Raw genomic sequence first — 26,534 nt, forward strand, 5'->3', positions numbered from 1 at the left:
CAATTTACTAAACTACATTTATCTGTAAAATATCACTGACTGATAGCAACGTCTGTGAACTAATGTTATGAATACAGAGAAAAAACGTATGTTTCTTAAGTATTTATCTTCAAAATGGTGTTGTTGAGATGCAAGACAATCCAGCAGACGAGTTTAAGGGTAGTAGAGAAGTTTAATTGAGGATTACAGACAGGTGGAAAAACATTGTCTTTCTTCCCTCATTTTGCTCATTCACTAGTTCTTTCAATGCTCAAAAAGATTTCAGTAGACTAGCTGAGTAAGCACAATTACACAGAGACATGCATGAAGAAGTGCAGGATATAACATCAACTTAACGAAATAACAAATTTGTGTGAACAAATAACAAATGAAGTGAATAAATGTTTGGCAAATTAAACATCTTTAAGGTTTTTTTCAGCCTATATCTTATTTGCATCAGTTATGCCTTCTTCATAATGTACAGGCCAGCCTTCTGCACACCCCAACACAACGTAACGAGTGGACTTCTTCCCTCTACCATATTCACATCTTGGGGGTCTCGACCCACTTTGTAATTTGCACGTGATCACAGGAAAAGGCTGGTTGCTCTTAAACAGGTTACCGTCCTGATGAGTTCCTCCTCTGCCACAAACTGCTTTAATATTATTTGAATTTGCTTGTATGAAGGTGTTGACATCTTTGCAGCCACCATCAGCTCCAGTAATGCCTCTCTTTTTAATTTCACTTGTACACTTCTGCTCACTCATATCAGGACCGAAATGCTGAATAAGGAATTTTTGATACCGGGGCTTTATATTGTCTGGTTGAGCATGAGTGGAGAACGACACACATAAGACCAGCAGCAGAATCACAGCAGACTGATGAATCTCCATGACCTGATGAACAATACACACATCAGAACACCTTTACTGACATTTGACTTACTAAAGCAGTTTGGTGCTTTTGACTGTACTTTGTTTCCCTCTGAATCAAGACAAATTTCTTGTATATCCTATATGTGCTCAGAAAAGTTCTAAAATTCTTAACATTTAAAAACAAGATAAATCACAATCCCCATAAAATAAATTTGCCACCAGAAAAACACATTCTCAATGTATGTTGAATGCTTTTTTATTCTTATTACTCAATGCTTTGAAGATTATTGACCACCTTTCCCCCCCAAAAAAAATGTCTATACATGTTACAAAAATATAAAATGTGATTCATGTGAACTGATACTCACGCAAGTTGCAGTCTATAGTCTGGGATAGTAAACCTCTGGCCTGTATTACGATGCACCTTCACAAAGTCCAACCGAATGCAGTCAGGCTTGATCTTGGGGTTAGATGAATCTTCAGATAGATGCAGATCTCGAAGTTGTCAGTCATCAGTTGGAAACAGGTTTCTCAACATCTGTGATGTGTATCAGATCTCGGGAGAATGATCAAGCAGACACAGAGACAGTGTAATACCATAACATTCTCAAGGTTATTAAGGAAGAGGGGTCATATTTATACACACGATAAAGCAGAATCATCCATGATGTCCAGGCCATCCAATGATAGTACTCCAAGGTCAACCCTACCATATATAGCATGTTAAGAAATATAATAACAACGGTTAGATGTTCAAATGTATGTGCGTGTCTTGAGTTCCTGTTTGTGTGACAATGTTTAAGTGTGTTCAAGGCCTAGTCCATGATGTGCACATAACATAACGAAAATAAGTTACACAAGGGCAGGCTTAAGAATTGTCAAAAGTGGAGCCTAAGAAATAATAACATATTAAGACTTTGTATCATGACATTGGCTTGAAAAAAGTGAACATGTGCAGTTGTTAAGGAGGTATTTCTATCTGATTTCACCTATAAATTGTAATTGTGTTGTAGTAACCAATCAGGTTTATTAAACAAAACCATGGAATGCTGTTTTAACTTAATTGAGTTACATTGACCCATCATTCAATTTCCATTAAAGCTCAGGATGGACACATTCGACACAAGTCATGCTCCTTGAAGATTGGGGAATTTTGCTTCACTGAGAAATTGTGATTTGGGGTTCTCATAAATAAATATGAAAAACACATAAAGCAACACTTAATTCAAACATTTACTCTCCTAATGCTGTCTCTTGCAAAGCATGCTGGGAACTACAGATCAACTGCCTAGGGCTGCATTTCTCAAAAGCATCATTCCAAGGAATGTGGCTGCTGGTGATCGGGTATGGAGAATCTCACATTTTTTAAATACCCATCTCACCTCCTGCCTTAAGTTGTCCTCTGCTTGGCCAAAAGAGGATCTTACCCATCATTGAGAAATCACCTCATGCACACTGGCAACGATCTTTCACATTACCAAACCTTTGACAGTTTTCTTCAACAGAGTCAAGTATTTTCAGGGGTGTAGCCATCATTTCAGGAGGGGACAGAAATATTAGGTGTAATAGTTTTATCTGAACTTTGTCTAATTGCGGATTAATTTTTTTTATCCCATCTCCTGCTTTTAATTCGATAAGAAATCAAATCCACTGCTTAACAACCACTAACATCTATAGTATCCCCCCCCCCCCCCCCTATATTTTATGACTACTATATGTACTTATGTACCACAAACACTTGTGCATTAAGTCCTCACGGATTTTATACAATGTAAAAAAAAAACAAAAAAATCACACAATAAGGAAGAAAATATACAGTATATAAAAAAACTATAATTTTTTTTTGAATAATATCTTGTACTTTAGCGTGAAAAAAAAGGTCACACTTAAGATTTTGGAACATCATAATGTTTTTTTAAACAAATGTAATATGTCTCACTTTATTAATGTTTTTACTCTATTTGTACAGTGTTGAAGGGATTTAAGGTATTTAAAAAATATAAACAAATAAATACTTATTCATAGACATCAATGGGAGACTATGAAAATAGCTTTTTGTTACATAATTCGTCTAAAAAATCCAGTTACAATGTAGAAAACACACACAAAAAAATTAAGGACCGACGCCACAACACATCCCTGACAAAGTAAACACACATTTTGCATGTGAATGAATAACTTGTAAGGGTTAATAGCTGTTTTCTTTGTGAATATATATTATAATGTTATTTATTCCTGGATCGAAGATTAATTTTCAGCATCATTCCAGTCTTCAGTGTCACATAATCGTTCAGAAATCATTCAATATGCTGATTTGCTGCTAAAAATAGTTTTTATTATTATTATTATCAATGTTGAAAACAAATGTGCCACTTCATATTTTTATGTTTAAATATCAGTGTGACATGAACAGGTGACCTACTACAGTACAACTACACCCCAGTGCACACCGCCGTCTAGTGGTTGAGTAATCGTGTCATGTTTACAGCACAAGAACTGGTTAAAAACTACGACACGTTAACCTCTAACTGAGGTCAAGTATTTATTCATCTTTTGTATTTGCTTCGATTGATTCTGATTGTTGTTGTTTTTGCACTTGAAAAACAAAGAAATACAGAAAATGAGAAATGAACAAATGATTAGAAAAATATTGTAAAGCTCTGTGATGCTCTATTCAGCCGGTCATCTGTACATCACTTAAAGGTTTTCATAATGTACAGGCCAGCCACCTACACACCCCAACACTATATATCGAGTGGACAACCTTCCTCTACGATATGTACAGTTTGGGGGTCTCTTCCCAGTTTGAAATCTACACGTGACCACAGGAAAAGGCTGGCCGCTCTTAAACAGGTTTCTGTCTTTGTTCAGTTGATTCTTTTTATCACAAACTGCTTTAAGCTGATTTTCATTTGCTTGTATGAAGGTGTTGACAGGTTTGCAGCCATTGTCAGTTCCAGTGATGTTTCTCTTTCTCATTTCACTGGTACACTTCTGCACATTCATATCAGGACCCAAATGCTGATTGAGGAATTTTTGATAACGGGGCTTTATCTGTGCTGGTTGACTATGAGTGGAGAACGACACACACAAGACCAGCAGCAGAATCACAGCAGACTGATGAATCTCCATGACCTGCTGATCAATACACACATCAAAACACCTTTATTGACATCTGACTTATAAAGCAGTTTAGTTGTGATTAGTTAAGAAAATATTGAGATAAATTAAATGAAGAGCTGATATATACCTTGTTTTCTGAGTAAAGTGATATTAAATGTTCCTATTTTCTTCTCCCAAGGCTGTAAAACAATGAAAAGCAAATGAATGAGCTTTCCTGTAGCTCAAACAGTAGAGTGTTGGGCGCTTGCAACCCCAAGGTCATGGGTTTGATTCCCAGGGAAAGCAAGAACTGATAAGAATGTAAATGTGTACCTTGAAATGCAATGTAAGTTGCTTTGGATAAAAGCGTCTGCCAAATGCATAAATGTAATGTAGGCTAAATGAATGATCAAAACCTCAACTAATAATATAAAAACTTGCTCCACACCACTAATGTACTGGAATGAAACTAACTGGTTTTAACACAGACTTACAGTGATAGTTCACCCAAAAAATGAACATTCTGTCATTGTTTACTCACTCTCAATTTGTTCCAAACCTATGTGAATTTCTTTATTCTGTCTTACACAATGGAAGATATTTGGAAGAATGTTGGTAGCAGATTTCAGGCCCCATTGACAACCATATTATTATTTGTTTCCCCTATAGTCAGTAGTGCCCAAGATCTGCTAGGTTACCAACATTCTTCCAAATATCTTCCTTGAGTCAAGACAACACTATTTATAATGCACTGTAATTCAATTACTAGTCATCAACCCCTGTATAAATACTTTACAAAGCGGACATTCATCTGAAATGTTACCCGAGTTTCTGTAGGTGTGTTGTTTTTGAGACCCACTACACCAGTACACTCAATATGATTATTGATACACAACCTCATAACCAAATTGACCGCTTAAAAAGAACAGAAATCTACAATTGAAATTGAAAAAAATACATGAACGATACTTACTGTCTAGTTAGCAGAAAGAGCCTTCAGTCCTGTCACAAACAAATTCTGTTCAGCTAACTTCAGGTATCACCTTTAACTCAGGTTTTTAATACTCAGATATGAGCAAATAAAAGTGTGATGTTTGCAGTGAACAGCCAATCACTGAAGAACAAGAGATAAGATAAGAGATTATCAAATATAAAAGCACTTGTGAAAGTGAATTTAAATTAGCCCTCACAAGGTAAAAATAACATATACGCTTAATTAAAAGCTTAAAATAAAATAATAGTATTATCAAAATAATATTATTGCTTGCATATAATGCATTCTTCCATCATTGGTGATGATTATAATCAAATCTTTATGTTTTAGGCCAAGCCTCTATGTTTTAGTGAATGATAAGATATTTCTTCCCAGGGATGAATGACCAATGATCAATTTGTTTAACCCTAATGGAAAAGAAGTATACTTCAAGTTTATTTTGTGAAGTAAACTTAGGCTAAGTAATGTTCAAGTATATTTTAAAGTATACTTTTATAGGAAGTATACTGATTTCAATATACGCGTAGTAAACTTGAAAGTTTACTATTTCAGTAATGCTTGGGACTAAATTGGCCCACTTTTTATATAAAAGAATGTTTAAGTGTACTATAAGTGTAGTAAACTTTTAAGTGCACAACTAGTTCACAACTACGTTTCTCATTTGCACTGCATCTTCACTACAAGTGAACTTATAAGTATACTGTACTAGTAGTTTACTATTTTAATACTTTGAAAAAAAAATTGTTTATGAAAGCACACTTTGAAGTATACGCAGAGTAAGCTACTAGTTTATTAGTTTTATACTGAATAGTCATTGAGTCGGTGCAAAACTTTCTATATAAAAAATAGAAAATATTTATTTTCACAGTAAAGTAGAAATGTCTCAGTAGTAGAAATGCACGAAACTCTTTACATTCCCGTATCTTACAGATATAAACACACTTCACACAACAGGTAACCAATAAAATGTCAATATTTGTCATGGGTTGCTCAGGGAAATGAGTTGAGGCAAGGGTATGGGTGCAGCTGGTTCAAATAAACAAAGGGTAATCAAAAACAACGGTGAAGGAACAAGGAAAAAGAAAACTGTTTTATTTGTTTTTTATCAAACAGACAAAGTTAATGTACAGTCAGACTGCAATTATACATATAAATATGAAAAAACAAACAGCAGGGGGTAAAGACTAACCACTATGTAAAAATGTGAAAGGTCTCACATATATTAATGATTATAAATTATTTTTTATTATGTGAATAAAAAATTACCCTGATATACATATATTTTAATTTTATTTCAAATTAAAAGTCAAAACAAAGGTTGGATTTACTTTATTTACATTTATGAATATGCATCAAAGATACTTTAACTTGGAACACACACACAAAAAAAAAATGTTCTTGGATTCGAGGAGTTTATGTGGTCGAAATTCAAAAAAGTAACAAATCATTTCCTTGCGGGACAGTTTGACCCAAATTGGAGTGAATGTAATGTGAGGATTTTTTTTTTAATTTTTTTTATTTGGCACAATCCAGAACAAACACACAAATGAAGGCATGACACCTCACACACGCACACACACACCCCTTTTGTTGCCATTTAGCAGGCCGAATAGAAATTATGCTGAAGGGAATGCTGAAGAAGAGGAAGCAGACAGGAACTTGGGAATCACAGGAAGTACAGTAATATTAGCAGATGTATTTTTTTAAAGAAAAGTAACTGTTATAAAATTGACTGTTATTCCTTGTGAGGTGTAAAATAAATATATTAGCAAAGATTCTTATTTTCAACCCTCATTTTGACCCTCTCTTAGAAATGTTCCAATTTCTGGGGAATCTCCCTTAAGGCATGTCAGTAGCCTATAATAACGGTCAGTTTTATAACGGTTATTTTACTGAAATGAGCAAGAGGTCATCCTTGATGATGTACAGTATGCAGCTGACATGCACAGCTTTCAAAATGACAAAATGAGACACAGCCTCTGTTTTCAATTGGGTTTGAAAAACTTCAAAATTCCAGTGGTTTGCTGCTATACAGCTTTGATTTGGTAAATAGCTACATGAACCAGTGAATAATGCATTTTAACTGATCTCAGGTTGAAGAACCACTTAAAATAATACATTATTTTATAATGTATGTTCATTTTTAATTAATTTGATGAATTTTAATACTTATGTGACACTTTATAATAACATTTAGTTATAAGTTATTAGTTAATGTGGAACTAATCAATTACAAAACATATGTTAATAAATTATTAATAGGTGATATACTAACATTTTATGAATGTTTTGTTAATTCAGTTACAAGTAATTTATAAATTTAGTTAATGATGAACAAAATTTTTAAATGAAGATTACAAAAACACATTATAAAGGTAAAATCAATAAAATAATCAAAAATTATCAAAACATAATTCCCATAACTATTTAACTACCTCTAAAACTACACTCTAATAAATAAATCCGTAAAATAACAGAAAAAGTAGGCTGATACCCGGACTTTGTCCGTAATTAAAAAAATGGAAATGTTCTGTTAATTCACAGTGTGCCCACAGTAAATAAAACAAAAATTATGTTATAATGGTGTAGCCTATAGTAAAAAAAAAAAAAAAAAAACAGGACACTTTCTGTCATTTAATGGTGTATCTATAGTAAAAAAAAATAATAAAAAACCTACTTTTCCTACAGTAAAAATAAAACTTATGAATTTAGGCAATATAACCTACCTACAGCAAAGATTCAGTTTATTTTACCTCAGAAATATTATGTGTCAATAAAGCCTACATTCGGTGCTCGCGTGTTCGACGAGACATCCTGTTGTATTTTGTCAACGATGTTTATTCATTTGGGAAAGGGAGTTGCTTGTCGGCATCTTATCGGCATATTAGTAATGTTCGCACGGGAGCGCTAGAGCATCTTACACACTTGTGTAATCTGACACCTCTTGTTAGCAGAAGCGACATCTGCTGTTTAATGTATCTGCATTTAGAGCCCATATTATATCATAGCCCAGTAAGCTCTGGTTTGCTATTACTTCATACAACTTTAATATCTCTGTGTATATTTATACAGGTATTATCTGTGTATATTCTGTCATGTCATATTATCATTTATATTTATCATCCTTATTTTGTTCTCTCACAGAAACCACTTTTATATCCACGCAAACCTTTTGACAATCAATGACAAAGCTTTTGGCATCCCCTAATCTAAAGTGTATTAGACTATTCATCACTTGTAAATGTGTTACACATATACATTTTTAGATTAATTAACATCGAAGATCTGAAATTGATTACTGGGCAACCAAAAAAAACTCTTGGCGCAGGTGTTTTTATGGTTTACAAATTTCATGTGAACAATGAATCTAATCACAGCGCCCCAGTGGTCACCAGGGGAAGTTCACAAATACATAGGTACTTTATGGTTCTTATTTATGTACAAAAAGTTTTTATGTGACCATATTAAAACAGGAAAATAATATTTCTGTTTGGTCTTTACCAGCAGATAAAATCACAACCAACAGAACTGTCAATAAAAGCAATACGTATAACCACAGAAATCAGGTACTTTATTTGTCTTCACAGATAAATTTTTCTTTATGACAAGATTTCTTAACATGTTCCATGTTCTATAACATATCATCTATGTGACAATATACCCCTCTAATAGATCAACATGTTCGGTGATCAGAGGGAAGGTGTCAGAGGAAATTTCTCTTCCCAACTCATTAGATCCGAAGTTCTGGGTTTCGTTCACGTCTCTCAGTTTTCGGGTTTCAGCACGAGACGAATTATAAACATTGATACCAGGATAATAAGAAATATAGGGGCCACTGCTGTAATGCCCAAACCAAGAAGAATCTTAAAACCGGTCATCTGGAAAATGGGGAGGGGGGAGGGGGGAGGGGAGAGCAAAATCATTACATTAAGAAATTACAAAACCAATTGCTATAATAGTGGATGTACAGTAATTGTCATTTAACAGATACTTTTATCCAAAGTGAAATAATCAAAGGGAAGCAATACAGAGTTAAATGTAGTGCAGAGTAATCACATTCATATCCATATTCATTTTTTTTTTTTAATGAAACTTAGATGTTGTTACATAACATAAACCCTTTTTTTGTGCATGTAAAAATGTAAAGAGATTCAGTTACAGCAGAATAATTTGCCTGTATGGGAGAAAATTTGCTAAATCTGTTTTAAAAAGTTTTACATTACATTTCTGAAGATAGCATGAATTCTGACTTACCTGTGACTCAGCAACAAAGCCCAGAGTCAGAGCTAGTAGTTCGGTGTCATTTTTTCCAGGAACTGATTCAGTCGGTTTACACCATTTGAAATGGTGCTGATCATCATAAACATACAGTCCATTCCAGTATGTTTTTTTACAGGCAACATAATCACCGTCAAGGAACACAAGAGCGATCCACACAAGAGGTGGAAGCAGGCAAAGCAATGCAATTTTGACCAATTGAAGTCTAGAATCTATTTCGGTAACACTAATATAAAGAATTAAAGCAAAAACAAAAAGAAAAGGTCCAGCAAAAATGAGGTTGATCATTGTTGCATTCAGCTCAACATCGCATGGGCATGAAAAATCTTTATCAAAAAAAGCTTCCAAAAGCATTAAAAAAAAGGTCAATGAAAGACAGGTGAAAAGAGCCTTTTTGTCTTGCTCACTTTCAAATAGTCCACTGATGTCATTTCCTGAAGGCATATTCTGAGGTCTACACAGCAGCACACAACAGGTACTGTAAATCTGATGATGTTTTGACTGCTCTTCTGTTGTACGGTCTCAGGGAAAGCTTTTAATCTTCAACCTCAGATGCTCCGGAAGTGCTCAAGGCTGGACAGGTCCCTACAATTAATGAATAAAAAATTTTTTTCACATTGCAATTTTTAATATTTAAAGAGCATATATGCATATCTATCTGTGTGTGTGTGTGTGTGTGTGTGTGTGTGTGTGTGTGTGTGTGTGTGTGTGTGTGTGTATACAATGGACATCAGGTAAAAATATGCCTTTTTCTTTTTCAAAAAATATAGGAGACCAAGATATTTGTCTTACTCAGTACTTGCTTTTCTTGTCTGCTGTAATGTGTTGATGATTTTCAATTTCTGCTCACAAAAATATTACATGCAATGATGGCTAGAATAAATCACGCACACAAAATGAGAGAGAGAGAGAGAGAGAGAGAGAGAGAGAGAGAGAGAGAGAGAGAGAGAGAGAGAGAGAGAGAGAGAGAGAGAGAAACGATAAGCATTTGATTGTTTAAAACACAACTATCTTTGCAGGAAACACATTGTAATTTTAATATATATATATTTATCTTTTACCTTTTTCAAAAGTGTATAGTTAGTCAGATCTTGCAGTTCGGTCTCTTTTCGTCCTTTTAGAAGTTTTAGAAGTCACTATGAACCTGTTAAACAAACTACTGCATCATTATCAGCACATGCAAGAATGAAAGGAATCAAACCGCTTTATATGCTGGCAACCCTCGTGACTCACATGTAAATTGGTTTCACTTTATGAACAATTCTGTAATGTGTATGTTCTGATTTGTTCTGTTTTACTATCATGGAGTTTTGGTTCTGTTTCCATGTTCCTGTTGTTATGGCCCGGCACAAATAGAGGAAACCACGCTCCAGGGATTACCGGAAAAATATGATACTCCAAATGCAACTGTTTGTACTAATAATGTGGAATCTCCCCTAATGTATTTAGGAAGGGGTACCAGACAAGGTCGCCCTCTCTCTCCATTATTATTTGTTATTGCTTTCGAACCGTTTGTTGAGTTGATTTGAAATAATCCTATGATAAAGGGAGTGACCACAGGCACACAATATCATAAAATTTCACTTTATGCGGATGATACTTTATTGTTTGTCACTGAACCTATGTTAACTTTGCGCCACGTGTTGGCAGATATTCAAACATTTTCTATGATCTCAGGGTATAAGGTTAACTTACAAAAATCAATTGCTTGCCCTCTTCCAAATGAAGAAACTGTTAGGAAAGAATGCCCCATTTCTTGGTCCGTATATGGTTTTAAATATCTTGGAATACAAGTGTCTCTCATTTTGGATAAACTATTTAAGGACAATTATAACCCTTTACTGGAGAATTGTTAAAAAGAAACTTCAGATATGGTCTGTTCTTTCTCTTATTTGGATAATCAGTGTTATTAAAATGATTTAATATGTTACCATGTTATATTTCTTTTTCTTTCTTTAAACTAATCAATAGATGTTTAACAAAGTTTATATGGAACAACAAGACTCCGCAAATTAAGCTGTCCACTTTAACAAAAATCATGTCTAAAAGGGGGCTTAGGACTTCCAAATTTTCAGTGGTATTACTGGGCCTGCCAAATTAGAAATATCATAAATTGGAAGCTAGAAAATATTTCCCTGTGGGTAACTTTGGAATCACAAACATGCTATCCATTGGAGATCACAACAACACTTTATGTTAATAACTTGCAGTTTCTAATGAGTGTAGAGGGGTTGCCCCCCTTACAAGCCACACTGAAAGCTTGGCAGGACTGTAATAGGTTTTTGAACACAAAAGGTCATATAAGTAAAAACTCTCCTATTGCATTTAACCCTGACTTTTTAGTACTTTCCCAAACTGATTTTCGAAACTGGTCACTTCATGGGCTGAAAACGTTTGCGCATATGTTTGATGAAGACTCTGAGTCTGTTAAATCTTTTACTGCTATTTGTGTTGAATATCAAATTCCTAGAACAGATTTTTTTAAATATCTGCAGGTTCGTCATATTATTATATTTCTACATGAAAAGGGACAACTTAGATTATATCCTACTGAGTTGGAACAATCTATTATCTCTGCTACTTCGGTTAAGGGGACGATATCTCATCTGTATAAAATTTTGTCAGAAAGCTCCCAGAATTATTTTTCTTCTTTAAGAATAAATTGGGAATTAGAGCTTAAAAGGAAGTTTAGTGAAAAAGAATGGTTAATTCTGTGTACCGATTTGACCTTACCCTTGAGTGTGAACATTAAAGTTAAAGAAACTAACTATAAATTTCAGTGTAAATACTATTTAACTCCAGTGAAGCTTAATAAATTTAATGATACAAATTCTCCTATGTGTGGAAAACGTGGAACCGAATTAGGAACATTTATGCATTTATTTTGGTATTGTAAAGCTGTTTTTTCTTCATAAAGTAATTCAAGATATGTGTAACTATACTTTTTAGCCATGCCCTATGTTATATTTATTGAATTATGATATGGAAAATAAGTGTCCCTTTATAAGAAAATGTGTGCTTACAATGTTTTCTTATTTTGCTAAAAAAATGTATACCATAGTGCATGGATTTCCCAGTCAGGACCCACATTGGGTCAATGGCTGAAGCAGATAGTAGATTTCTTGCCCATTGAAGAAATTACAAGTAAACAGCGTTCAAGATTGCAGGAGTTCCAATTTACATGGGCCTTAGTACTAAACTATATAGAGACTATAAAATGATAAACTCAAATGGAATAATGGATAACCCACAGACAGTGGTACTGTGGAATCTTTTTTTTTTTTTTTTTTTTTTTTTGCAACCACAGCTGCCAGTATTTTACCGTAAATTGAACAGATTTTTGTCTCTTAGTTTGACTCAAGGTTTGAAGACATATGCCTGAGGGTGTTTTCATAAGTGAGATGAAAAAGAGAACTTGCTGAGTAAAATTGAAAGCAAGAATGGGAAGAATGATGAGATAGAATGCTGGTGTTGAGACACAACACACATGTTGATGTGAATTCTGAGAAGACTAGTCCAGAGAAGTGGTGACCAATCTAGTGACCAGCCAATGTTCAGGGGTCGAGGTAAGGGCTGACACTTTAAAATCCGATCACTTTTCAAAATCTGTAGTCTTTGATCGCTAGTTTGATATGTTCACCGATAGCCCAATAATAATAATTTTTCTTTTTAGTCACCATTTCAAACCCTGAGTTCACTGAGTACTCTGAGTTCAAGCCCTGTCCATTTTATTCATTAAAATTGGTTATGTGGGAAATTCAATGTCTCAGAAGACATATTTTGGTGAAAAGAGAACTTGCTTTGTGATAAAGAGGATGTAAGAAGGGGTATAACAACTACCCAAAGCTATGCTTTTGCCTTCTATAGCTATGATACTTGGGCAAGAACATAGGCATGGGAACTAAAAATCTATACCATCCTTTAGCTGCCTATAGTAACAGAGAGACCTTTATGAAAAGGACAGAACCAATCACAGTGATGTGTGCTTACTTTGACCATGCTTTATCCTACTGTATAAACTTGTGATTCCTTAGGTGGGTGAGTTTCTCTGATGTGACTGAGAAAGCTCCTGCAGGCCATGAATAAACACAAAGTTACTGCTATGCAGCAAGGTAGGGCACTAGAGATTATTGGTTTAAGTGATAGTGTCCATAAGGGGGCAAGATCCCATCCGGCTCAGATATGGGATGCATCCTATAGATTCTAGCCAGCCTGATCTCATGAAATGCGTATCTATAGCACGCATTTATTTTTCATGTATAAATTGCACGATACATGCAATTTATTTTATTCATGCACCCCACCCCAATAATCCTACCCAAACGTATAATACGCACGCACCCCACACCTCTAATACTACACAGTGCGTATCATATGCACTTAAAAACTAATTTTCACGTATAAATTGCACAATAAACACAATGCCCAGTGCTGAAGCGGCCTCAAATGAAGCAATCCGAGCAGCGTTACTGCGGCTGCGGATGCGGATGCCATATGCCTCTGGAGCCTCTGAAAATGTTTCAGTGTTGCCGCTGTCCTGCCTTTGATCAATTCAAGCAGTTCAACACTGACTTAACACGATCCTCTGTGAGGCGTGCTGTCTGGTTGACCAAGTCCAACTCCATACAAAGAAAAGAGATCCTTTGCACAGGGGAGAGTTTGAACTTTTCCCGGTTGACCTGGAGCCCCAACTGCTCGAAGGGAAGGACTTGTACTGCTATGCTCGACCCTCGAACGCAAAACACAGGCCTTGTTGGGGGAGAATCAAGACATGAAAGTATGAACAGAATAATCTACATCATTATGAGTACGTAGATTGTTTATATTGCCCAGAGTGTTTATTAAGCTTATAGTGAACTACCACATTCAACTGAGTGCTATTAATCACTAGTCATTAATCAAAGTTTCTTATTAGCTAATAATAGTTACAATAATGTTATTATTGCGTTTTCATTTGTTCCTGTTCATTCATTAATGATGGAACTGTATTCTAAAGTGTTATCGTTTTATATCGTTATCGAGTTGAGGTTTGTACAACTGAGCAACTTTTTTTTTTGAAAGACAGAGAGAGAGAGAAATAAAACAACTCAACATCAGAAACCAAGATTCCAGATACACATAATGCTTCATGAAGTTGTCACAATGAGGTTGCAATAAAGCACACGACGAAGGAGTAAATGACAAAAAAAATAAATAAACTACTCTTAAATCCAACTCATAAATACTCAGGAGATTACAGGAACGGGAAAAATAACAAGCATGCTATCACAGACAACATGGAACAATGAACAGACAGAACTCAGGGTTTAAATACACAGACAATTAACTGGAACAGAAAAAGATGTTTATTAAATTAGAACCAAAACGTCTCGGGTTACGACTGTAACCCTTGTTCCGTGAGAAGGGAACGAGATACGACACTTTGTGGAATGCCGCCAGCGTATTGGTTCTGAAACATGAATGAAACTATTCCAATCAAAGCATCGTGAGCTAAGTTGATGTACAGACCATTGGTGGTAAAAGCTCTACGATCTACTTTTGGGAAACACAGCCCTGGGCAGTGGATCTGTAGTTCCCAGCATGCTTCGCAAGGGACTCCATTGGGAGACACGTCCATATCTGTGAGGTTATCTTTAGCTTAAAGGCTTAATTGACCTAGCCTGTTTTACCCAGACCTTCTCTTAAATTAGCAAAAGTGGTCTTTAGCCGTCACCATGTTTTGAAATGATCCTATGCAATGTCTAAGGAGCTGCATGAATGAAAACTATGACCAACATATATTAGTTCAACATCAGCACAGCCTTAAGGCTTCAGAGTAAAACTGAATCCAAAACTTCTATACAGTTTGTGGCATTAAGGCAACAAACGTCATGTTCCTGATTAAATCAATACGTTTTGTTATGGTCTCCACAGGAATTAACGGGAATCACCTCATGGTCTCAGCTGGTTCTTGAAAGCCCATTCCCATTTGTTCATTATAAATAATATCCTATTCCTCAGGGTGTCGTACCCTGCAGTTGCATCAGGTTGTGGACACTTTTCACAATGAAAAATAAGCCATCCGAGGAATGCAGTTGCTGGTGATCGGGTATGGAGGAGCTCCGATTTTTTGGGCAGACTGCTGTAAAAAAAAGGGGGATTTAAGGTATTTAAAAAAATTATATAAACAAATAAAAAAATACTTGACTATGAAAATATCTTTTTGTTACATAATTCGTCTAAAAAATTCAGTTACAATGTAGAAAACACGCACAAAAAAATTAAGGGCCGACACCACAACACATCCCTGACAGAGTAAACACACATTTTACATGTGAATGAATAACTTGTAATGATTAATAGCTGTTTTCTTTGTGAATATATTATATAATGTTATTTATTCCTGGATCGAAGATTAATTTTCAGCATCATTCCAGTCTTCAGTGCAACATGATCGTTCAGAAATCATTCAATATGCTGATTTGCTGCAAAAAATTTTTTTTTTATTATTATCAATGTTGAAAACAAATGTGCCGCTTCATATTTTTATGTTTAAATATCAGTGTGACATGAACAGGTTACCTACTACAGTACAACTACACCCCAGTGCACACCGCCGTCTAGTGGTTGAGTTATCATTACATTTGGCTCCTTCATTCACTGTTGTCTGTCAGTATCACTGGAGATTTTATTGCAAACCTCACGTGTTGAGCTGTACTTCTTTATAGACTTTGCTCTCAAACTGTGTCATGTTTACAGCACAAGAACTGGTTAAAAACTATGACACGTTAACCTCTAACTGAGGTCAAGTATTTATTCATCTTTTGTATTTGCTTCGTGATTGATTCTGATTGTTTCATTGTTGTTGTTGTTTTTGCACTTGAAAAATAAAGAAATACAGAAAATGAGAAGTGAACATATGATTAGAAAAATATTGTAAAGCTCTGTGATGCTCTATTCAGCCGGTCATCTGTACATCACTTAAAGGTTTTCATAATGTACAGGCCAGCCGCCTACACACCCCAACACTATATATCGAGTGGACAACCTTCCTCTACGATATGTACAGTTTGGGGGTCTCTTCCCAGTTTGAAATCTACACGTGACCACAGGAAAAGGCTGGCCGCTCTTAAACAGGTTTCTGTCTTTGTTCAGTTGATTCTTTTTATCACAAACTGCTTTAAGCTGATCTTCATTTGCTTGTATGAAGGTGTTGACAGGTTTGCAGCCATTGTCAGTTCCAGTGATGTTTCTTTTTCTTATTTCACTGGTACACTTCTGCACATTCATATGAGGACCGAAATGCTGATTGAGGAATTTTTGATACCGGGGCTTTATCTGTGCTGGTTGACAATGAGTGGAGAACGACACACACAAGACCAGCAGCAGAATCACAGCAGACTGATGAATCTCCATGACCTGCTGAACAATACACACATCAAAACACCTTTACTGACATCTGACTTATAAAGCAGTTTAGTTGTGATTAGTGAAGAAAATATTGAGATAAATTAAATGAAGAGCTGGTATACACCTTGTTTTCTGACTAAAATGATATTAAATGTTCCAAGAGTTTTCTTTATTTTATTCTCCCAAGGCTGTAAAACAATGAAAAGCAAAGGAATGAGCTTTCCTGTAGCTCCAACAGTAGAGCGTTGGCGCTTGCAAATGCCAAAGTCATGGGTTTGATTCCCAGGAAAAGCAAGAACTGATAAGAATGTAAATGTGTACCTTGAAATGCAATGTAGGTCGTGGATAAAAGCGTCTGACAAATGCATAAATGTAATGTAAATGAATGATCAAAACCTCGACTAATAATATTAAAACTTGCTCCACACCACTAATGTGCTGGAATGAAACTAACTGGTTTCAACACAGACTTCCCAGCAAACACGCGACGTCAGATAGACGTTCAGATCATGTCTGTATAACGTCTGTCAGTTCAGAACCACTTTTGTACGTCCTGTGGACGTGCAAAACAGGTTAAAAATTTGAACGTCTGACTAGGACCCCCTATGGACGTCTATGGACGTGCAAAACAGGTTCAAAATCTGAACGTCTGACTAGGGACTCTTTTTGACGTCTGTGGATGTGCAAAACAGGTTCGAAATCTGAACGTCTGACTAGGACCCCCTATGGACGTCTGTGGACGTACAAAACAGGTTCAAAATCTGAACGTCTGACTAGGGACTCTTTTTGACGTCTGTGGACGTGCAAAACAGGTTCAAAATCTGAACGTCTAACTAGGACCCCCTATGGACGTCTGTGGACGTGCAAAACTGGTTAAATGTCTGAACGTCTGAATAGGGACTTTTTTTGACGTCTGTGGACGTGCAAAACTGGTTCAAAATCTGAACGTCTGACTAGGACCCCCTATGGACATCTGTGGACGTACAAAACAGGTTCAAAATCTGAACGTCTGACTAGGGACTCTTTTTGACGTCTGTGGACGTGCAAAACAGGTTCAAAATCTGAACGTCTGACTAGGACCCCCTATGGACGTCTGTGGACGTACAAAACAGGTTCAAAATCTGAACGTCTGCCAAGGGACTCTTTTTGACGTCTGTGGACGTGCAAAACTTGTTCAATATCTGAACGTCTAACTAGGACCCCCTATGGACGTCTGTGGACGTGCAAAACTGGTTAAAAATCTGAACGTCTGCCAAGGGACTCTTTTTGACGTCTGTGGACGTGCAAAACTTGTTCAATATCTGAACGTCTGACTAGGACCCCCTATGGACGTCTGTGGACGTGCAAAACTGGTTCAAAATCTGAACGTCTGACTAGGGACTCTTTTGGACGTCTGTGGACGTGCAAAACAGGTTCAAAATCTGAACGTCTAACTAGGACCCCCTATGGACGTCTGTGGACGTGCAAAACTGGTTAAAAATCTGAACGTCTGACTAGGGACTCTTTTTGACGTCTGTGGATGTGCAAAACAGGTTCGAAATCTGAACGTCTGACTAGGACCCCCTATGGACGTCTGTGGACGTACAAAACAGGTTCAAAATCTGAACGTCTGACTAGGGACTCTTTTTGACGTCTGTGGACGTGCAAAACAGGTTCAAAATCTGAACGTCTAACTAGGACCCCCTATGGACGTCTGTGGACGTGCAAAACTGGTTAAAAATCTGAACGTCTGCCAAGGGACTCTTTTTGACGTCTGTGGACGTGCAAAACTTGTTCAATATCTGAACGTCTGACTAGGACCCCCTATGGACGTCTGTGGACGTGCAAAACTGGTTCAAAATCTGAACGTCTGACTAGGGACTCTTTTGGACGTCTGTGGACGTGCAAAACAGGTTCAAAATCTGAACGTCTAACTAGGACCCCCTATGGACGTCTGTGGACGTGCAAAACTGGTTAAAAATCTGAACGTCTGCCAAGGGACTCTTTTTGACGTCTGTGGACGTGCAAAACTTGTTCAATATCTGAACGTCTGACTAGGACCCCCTATGGACGTCTGTGGACGTGCAAAACTGGTTCAAAATCTGAACGTCTAACTAGGACCCCCTATGGACGTCTGTGGACGTGCAAAACTGGTTAAATATCTGAACGTCTGAATAGGGACTTTTTTCGACGTCTTTGGACGTGCAAAACGGGTTCGAAATTTAAACGTCTGACTGGGGACTCTTTTTGACGTCTGTGGACGTGCAAAACTGGTTCAAAATCTGAACGTCTGACTGGGGACTCTTTTTGACGTCTGTGGACGTGCAAAACTGGTTCAAAATCTGAACGTCTGACTAGGGACTCTTTTGGACGTCTGTGGACGTGCAAAACAGGTTCAATATTTAAACGTCTGACTAGGGAATCTTTTTTACGTCTGTGGACGTGCAAAACAGGTTCAATATTTAAACGTCTGACTAGGGACTCTTTTTTACGTCTATGGACGTGCAAAATTGGTTTAATATCTGAACGTCTGACTAGGGACTCTTTTTGACGCCTGTGGACGTGCAAAACAGGTTCAAAATCTGAACGTCTGACTAGGGACTCTTTTTTACGTCTATGGACGTGCAAAACTGGTTTAATATCTGAACGTCTGACTAGGGACTCTTTTTGACGTCTGTGGACGTGCAAAACTGGTTTAATATCTGAACGTCTGACTAGGGACTCTTTTTGACGTCTGTGGACGTGCAAAACTGGTTCAAAATCTGAACGTCTGACTAGGGACTCTTTTTTACGTCTATGGACGTGCAAAACTGGTTTAATATCTGAACGTCTGACTAGGGACTCTTTTTTACGTCTATGGACGTGCAAAACTGGTTTAATATCTGAACGTCTGACTAGGGACTCTTTTTGACGTCTGTGGACGTGCAAAACTGGTTCAAAATCTGAACATCTGACTAGGGACTCTTTTGGACGTCTGTGGACGTGCAAAACAGATTCAATATCTGAACGTCTGACTAGGGACTTTTTTGGACGTCTATGGACGTGCAAAACTGGTTTAATATCTGAACGTCTGACTAGGGACTCTTTTGGATGTCTGTGGACATGCAAAACTGGTTCAAAATCTGAACATCTGACTAGGGAACCCTTTGGACATCTGTGGAAGTGCAAATTTGGTTTAATATCGAACATCTGAATAGGGACCCTTACTGTGGATATGAATGGATGTGCAAGAAAGCCAGGACTCCTTTTGGACAGAAGACTATTTCAGTATCTGAACCAATCTGAAATGTGTCATTGTGAAATGCAAAAAGTTTTTTGACAAATAGTCATACGAAATACTGGTAAATAAAAAAATTAAAATAATCACATTATTATGAAAATGGCAAATGATATTGCATAATAAGTTGATATTATGCAATCATTCTAAAATGAATCAATTATTTATTTGATATATGGATTAAATAATAGAAACTGTGAAATTTTGGATGTGAATGTGTGCTCAAACTTGCACAGTGCATGCACATTTCCAGCATTAAAAGCAATTCAGTAGAATTACAACCCACTATCAAGTGGTGCAGAGCACGCTTCATGATTCTCTGGATCTTCCAAATAGGGTTGAGCCCACAAAGGGCCTAAAATGTTACAGATTTATATAAAAAATGTTGGAGTGGGATCATATGTGTATTTTTGTTTTTGTAAAGACTCCTAATTCAATGTTGATTTAGCACATATATCTCATCACAAAATGTCCTGATGTCATTGGAGGACACAGAATCCTGTACTGATGAACAAATATAGCAAATACGTATGTGTGAGATTAGGGTTAGGGTTAGGGTTAGGGTTACCCTAACCCTAGCACAAAATATTTCAATATACAGCAAAGAAGGAAAATCAGAAGCTAAATCGATAATAAAGAAAGAAGTTATGAGAATGTGGCAGGAACAATAGAATAGAGGAAACAAGGGAGGGGAACTATGTTTATAAACCCTTAAGTTGGGGTACGAAGGGGGAAATCATTGCAAGGTTACAGTTAGGGCACACTAGACCAAACAAAACTCTGCATCTAATAGGGAAGCATGATACTGGTTTATGTAATAATTGCAATGTACCTGATCAGCAGAGTATTGTTATGATGTGTAATAAATATGATAGCATAGTGAAGAGGAAAATTTAGGGCATGGGAGGGATTTTAAAAGAAATATTAAATAAATCATCAGGCCATAAAATAATGTAATATTTATTTTTAGTTTCTAAGAGCTACCAAGCTGGATAAAATCATTTGTTTTATTTATTTATTTCGTATAATGACATAGCATGTAAGCCAGAGATCATTTATAACCTGAGGGTGGCGGTAATGCACTAAAACAGTTTGCGACCGCCGTTAAAAAATCAAAGAAGAAGAATCGCACGTCACACTGCAAAGTCACCAGGAAAAGTATCCTGCCGATGAAAGAGGCTGCTGACACGTGGAGAGAGACACTGCCTTAATTGGACTAAAACCCTAAAACAGGTAAGTAAACATTAAAAAAAAATTAATTTAATATGTTATTCAGTTGAGAGATGATATCAGATGAATTGGAAGTCACACATGCCCCCTAATACCTTGAAAAACTTCTTAAAACTGCGGCAATTTGCGCGGGCACATTAACCGAAAAGTCGACAAATGCGCCCGCGCGTTCTGCTGTTTTTTTTTGTTTGTTTTTTTCACATAGCAGCAAAATAGACTTAAAATACTCCGTCATTTATGGTCATACAGACTTGAAATATGGAAAAATAAACTGTAAAATGTCTTTTTTATGTGTCCACTTACAATCGAAACAAAACATTATGCTTTTGTGTGCTTTCTGCCTCTCCTTCTACATGAACTTTTTTTCTGGAGCAGGTCTCTAAACGTAAGCAAAACTCAGCAAATACACACTGTCAAGAGTAATCTTTATAATAATTTAAGTGTTTACTTTTTAATTATCTAATTCAAAACGAAAGAGAATATTCTGTTTATGTAATCTATATAAAAAGAGAGACGTTAGTCGTTCTCATGGCAACTCATTATCTGCTAATCACCCGCTGAAAGCGCGCGCTATTCAAACGTAAATATCTTTGTTCTAATATGAATCGCGTTTGTATGCGTGAATGAACGGCTCAGATGCTCGTTTACTACAATTACAACATGCTATTTTTACATGAACGTAACGCTATTATAGTTTAGCTTTTCCTTAACTATATTGCAATACTGAGATGAGTAAAAATCTGCTGAAATATGTTCATGAAATATGTTGTTTAAATAAAATGCAATGTTTTAAACGTATGCTATTACACTGCAAATTAAAATGTATACGCCCTATATTAATGTATCATAAAATATATATGCTTGAGACGAAATATGAATGTTTTTAGACAATACTAATGAATCCTTAACTTTGAAATACGTATGATAAAATTTATGCTTTTTACAAAGGAAAAATTACACTTGGAATAGTTAAAATTGTAATTGTTGTTGACTTTCATATTATTGTGTTTCATTAGTCACAATTTTGGGGAGAGGATAAATATTCCAAACCTGTCTGAAAATACAATATGATGATTAACTGCACAATTACTAGAAATATTTACATTGGATATTATAAAATTTGCTTGCATAAAAATTTGTTTAACTTTAAACCAATTCTGTAGAATGGCCCATATATCCTATTTGAACAGGATTTGTTTCCAGGTATGACTGTGGGCTTTTGACTTTCATTTATATTAGTATTATTTTGTTAACTATATGCTAAATAAATTAAAAGCAATATACTGTGTCTGTGTGTGTGTATACATTTCTTGTCAGCAGTCGTCTTAGGTGTGTCTTCTTAGCTACAATTAAGTTTTAAGAGTTTTTATCCAGTCATCAATGGCTTATTGATCATTATAGGTATTATCAATAATTAAGTTGTTGTTGCTAGTTTGAGTCGAGAAATACACATTTCAGCATTATCATCAATAATCTGTGTGTGCATTTTCCTTGAGAACCAAGCAAGTTGACTCATGAAACCATTTGTTTATTATATCGTGATTGCATATCTCAATCACAATATTGACCTCAATAATTCCAATGACAATGACATTTTCCCCAAATCGTGCAGCCCTTGCCAGAAGTATATAGCCTAGATATCTTTACACTGTCCGCTCAGTACAACAGAGGCAGGAGCTCTGCACTGGGGTTGCTCGAGTTATATGGGCACACAACTTGCTACAAGAGCTATATCCACTATTACGAACAATAAAGTAATATTTGACAAATTTTGTCTTTCAGATTCTGAAAATGTTCAAAGGCCAATCTCAAGATACTCTGGGAGGTCTTTCTCAGAGCAAATGGTCACTTCTAAGAGGTTTGTTTAATCGATTCCAGAAAACAACAGTGTCCCATGCCCCCATTTCTTTAATTCACTCTTGGCACTCTCACCCATGCTACAGTTCCTGTAGATTACCACACACATGTAATTTCTAAATGGTGAATTTGTTTCTTCAGGCTCTTTACCAACCGGCTGATGGCAAAATTCAATATGAAGGGGAAGGTGAAGAAGCAGAAACTGCCTCTGGAGACGACTAAAACTTTTGAAAGGTAAAGGTACACAAATTATGTTAGTATTATTATAATAAAATGATACCCAATTGTACTTTTTAAACTGGTAACCTACTGAACAAACTTTTAAAAAAATTGCAAATTGAAAAGCACATGCTACATGCATAAAGTTTAAAAACACAATGAACTAATTTATTTTTTTTTTACTTTTTTTTTTACATTGTTCTATTTTAATAAATTAAAAGCACTCAGATAGACAAAAGTGAGGGTAAGCATTAAGACAATTCATCAAGACAAAGTTAATCATTCAAGGGCTGTGAGTATTTTCTCTTTGCCTTTTGTTTGATTCACATTAATGATGCCATCATCAGAAGGTTTATTAGACTGAATGCAGATCAAATAATACCAATCTCCCCTTTTCTCCAAACTATTTACACCAATTTAAGATATGAACTGTTTAAGTGAATACTCTCCAATCCGGTCATTTTGACATATTTTGTTGTGTATTTGATGGTTAAATGCGCACACAAAGCCTAAAATATAATTTCCTTGTCTAGTTGCGGTCGGTTTCGGTGCGCACACACATAAGCCACCTTGAAGTTGGAAACAGCGTCCCTTGCTCGAAATTATTGTCCATTATTACATGGCTTGGTTGAACTCTAATGTAGAAAGCGGTGTGTTATTTCTTGATAACACATCTGCTAAGTATAACACACCGTTGCCATGAAAAACAGGTTTGCTATAGACGCAGGATTCTAACCGTAGAGACGTAACGGAGTATTTTCTTTAGCAGAAGCAATACAATCCTTTTTAAATGAATAAACTCCTTTTTAAATCAATTTTTTATGTCAAATTATTAATTTATTTGGTGGGTAGCCATGTAATAAGCGGGATAATGTAGAGCGAGGCGGTTGTTATAGCGAATACAACCACTTCAGGCAGATTCAAGACCCCTCCGCATCAGCCTGCGGGGTTGTATTCGCTATAACATCCGCCTTGCTTTACATTATCCCTTACTTAAATAGCTCTTTTTTATTATCAAACAAGTAACCGCAATGCAACAGTAGAGACTGCATTTTACAACAACTCTCTTCTGCATTGCAAATATCAAAAATGCATCATAGACAGATGATTTAATATTATCTCGTATAGAAACGGCTGGCAAAGATGGAATTTGCAAGATAACATCTATATTTCATTAATAAATAGTAAGTGCATTTTCTCAATTTCTCCAGTACTGACAGCAGAACTGATAACGCTGGAGCTGGATACTTCACTGGATTACCTCTTTCTAAACTCATCTACAAGTAATCTAGTATTTGCTAAAATGGAAGTTATAGTATCCAAAAGCATTACATTTGGGCTGTGCTTGAGAAATTTTATTATATGCAGTCTCTCTCAATTCATGATTGCTATCTTAAATATCTTGTCACCCAAGGCCACTGTCTATTGCAGTCTTACACCTTCCTAACATACAGCGACGCGAGTTTACAGAACCCATTTTCAGTCATTTGTTTGCTGCCATATACCACACCAGTCACCATTGGTCACTGTAGTATTGCCACTTCAAGGATTAGTTCACCTCAAAATGAAAATTTCCTGATAATTTACTCACCCCAATGCCATCCAAGATATTCATGTCTTTCTTTCTTCAGAGGAAAAGAAATTAAGTTTTTGAGGAAAACATTCCAGGATTTTTCTCCACACAATGGACTTCAACGGTAACCAAATTGTTGAAGTCCAAATCAATGCAGTTTCATGCTGGACGTAGGCAGAAGTACCGCCCCGTTGTTTACAAAGTGAACTTGCGAAGACTAATACAAACCATTTTAAATAAACTGACAAAAATCCATAAATATGTCATTCAACATACAATAAATTTGAACAATCCTCCTCCACGCTTGTAAACAATGAGCCGGTATAAAAATATTGTATGTTAACTTGCAATGTTACTTATGGATTTTTTGTTTTTGTTCAACTCTTGCAGCTGCAGTCATAAAATGGGATAAAGAAGCTACAGAGGCTACAATCAAGCATCATGCAGCAGAACATCTTAAACGTGCCGTGGAGGGCATACAGGGGTGGAAATAATGAGGAATTTTACTGTACAGTACTGTAAGGCGCGTGTGTTTATTTCTAGTTTAGGGGACTTTATGTCTCTCTCCCCCTTTCCAACCACCCACCCCCAATCTTGGTCTGGAGTAATTTGTTTTTTGTTCACTTGGCAGTTCAGTGTAACCATTAGAGTTGTTTTATTTATCAGCCTGTTCATAATTTGCTGAAAACCTCATTAAAGATGGAAAAAAATTGTCATTTCAAACTATTTTTGCTTTTTTTTTAATCAATAATCAGATGTCACTTATTTCCAATTGCAAAAATATAAGGCTACTAAAAAGTATTTGCATGTTTTAGACAGGTGCATCAAAGGGATAGGTATTAATTTATTATTTACAATTTTAAAGCAGTAGTTCTGCACACTGCTTTTACTATGACTAGAATGAGTTTTATTGAATACCATGTTGTCATCCAACCTTGGAACAAAAGCCTGTTTGATGACCAAAACATGGTTTAATAAAGCTAATAGTAAAGCTAATTTCGTTTGTGCATCTTAAAATTTTGTATGAATGTTCTTTAGACGTCTGTAAGTGACGTTGAAATGACGTTGTGAAAACTTTCATTTACAATATTGTAAAGATGTTACTTGGACATCAAAAATCAACATTTAAAAGAGATGTCTAATGAACGTTCACTATGTACGTCAATAGTGAACGCTAAAAAGACGTTTAAAAAAGACGTCAAAAACTTTCATTCTGGCTCTTCAGCGGACGTCTTCTGAACGTTCACTTTTTATGTCAGTTGGACGTCAACAGTGAACGTCAAAAAGACGTCTAAAAAAAGACGTCATAAAAACTTTCATTCTGGCTCTTCAGCGGACGTCTTCTGAACGTTCACTTTTTATGTCAGTTGGACGTCAACAGTGAACGTCAAAAAGACGTCTAAAAAAAGACGTTCAAGCTGACTCTTCATTGGACGTCTTTTGAACGTTCACCTTTTATGTCACTTGGACGTCAACATTGAACATCAAAAAGACGTCTAAAAAAGACGTCATAAAAACTTTCATTCTGGCTCCTCAGTGGACGTCTTCTGAACGTTCACTTTTTATGTCAGTTGGACGTCAACAGTGAACGTCAAAAAGACGTCTAAAAAAGACGTTCAAGCTGACTCTTCATTGGACGTCTTTTGAACGTTGACTTTTTATGTCACTTGGACGTCAACATTGAACGTCAAAAAGACGTCTAAAAAAGACGTCATAAAAACTTTCATTCTGGCTACTCAGTGGACGTCTTCTGAACGTTCGACAAAGACGTTGTAATGACGT

The 26,534-nt window shown here is 36.1% G+C and overlaps 3 long non-coding RNA genes across 3 annotated transcripts; 1 reads left to right on the plus strand and 2 right to left on the minus strand.

Annotated features, from left to right (window-relative positions):
* Positions 1–3,429: 3,429 nt before the first annotated feature.
* LOC311295146 lies at positions 3,430–4,981 on the minus strand. The gene is made up of 3 exons (XR_014628191.1): positions 4,930–4,981; positions 4,105–4,156; positions 3,430–3,992 (listed from the first exon to the last, which is right to left on the minus strand). It is a non-coding gene; the product is annotated as an uncharacterized lncRNA (long non-coding RNA).
* A 3,518-nt stretch (positions 4,982–8,499) lies between these two features.
* On the minus strand, positions 8,500–10,423 carry LOC311295826. Its single transcript, XR_014628396.1, has 4 exons — positions 10,290–10,423; positions 10,021–10,101; positions 9,205–9,813; positions 8,500–8,828 (listed from the first exon to the last, which is right to left on the minus strand). It is a non-coding gene; the product is annotated as an uncharacterized lncRNA (long non-coding RNA).
* A 10,166-nt stretch (positions 10,424–20,589) lies between these two features.
* Positions 20,590–25,468, plus strand: LOC311295137. The gene is made up of 4 exons (XR_014628173.1): positions 20,590–21,106; positions 22,886–22,961; positions 23,102–23,194; positions 25,143–25,468. It is a non-coding gene; the product is annotated as an uncharacterized lncRNA (long non-coding RNA).
* The last annotated feature ends 1,066 nt before the right edge of the window (positions 25,469–26,534 follow it).

Source organism: Rutilus rutilus (assembly GCF_951802725.1).
Source record: "Rutilus rutilus genome assembly, chromosome: 8".
Taxonomy (NCBI): Eukaryota; Metazoa; Chordata; class Actinopteri; order Cypriniformes; family Leuciscidae; genus Rutilus; species Rutilus rutilus.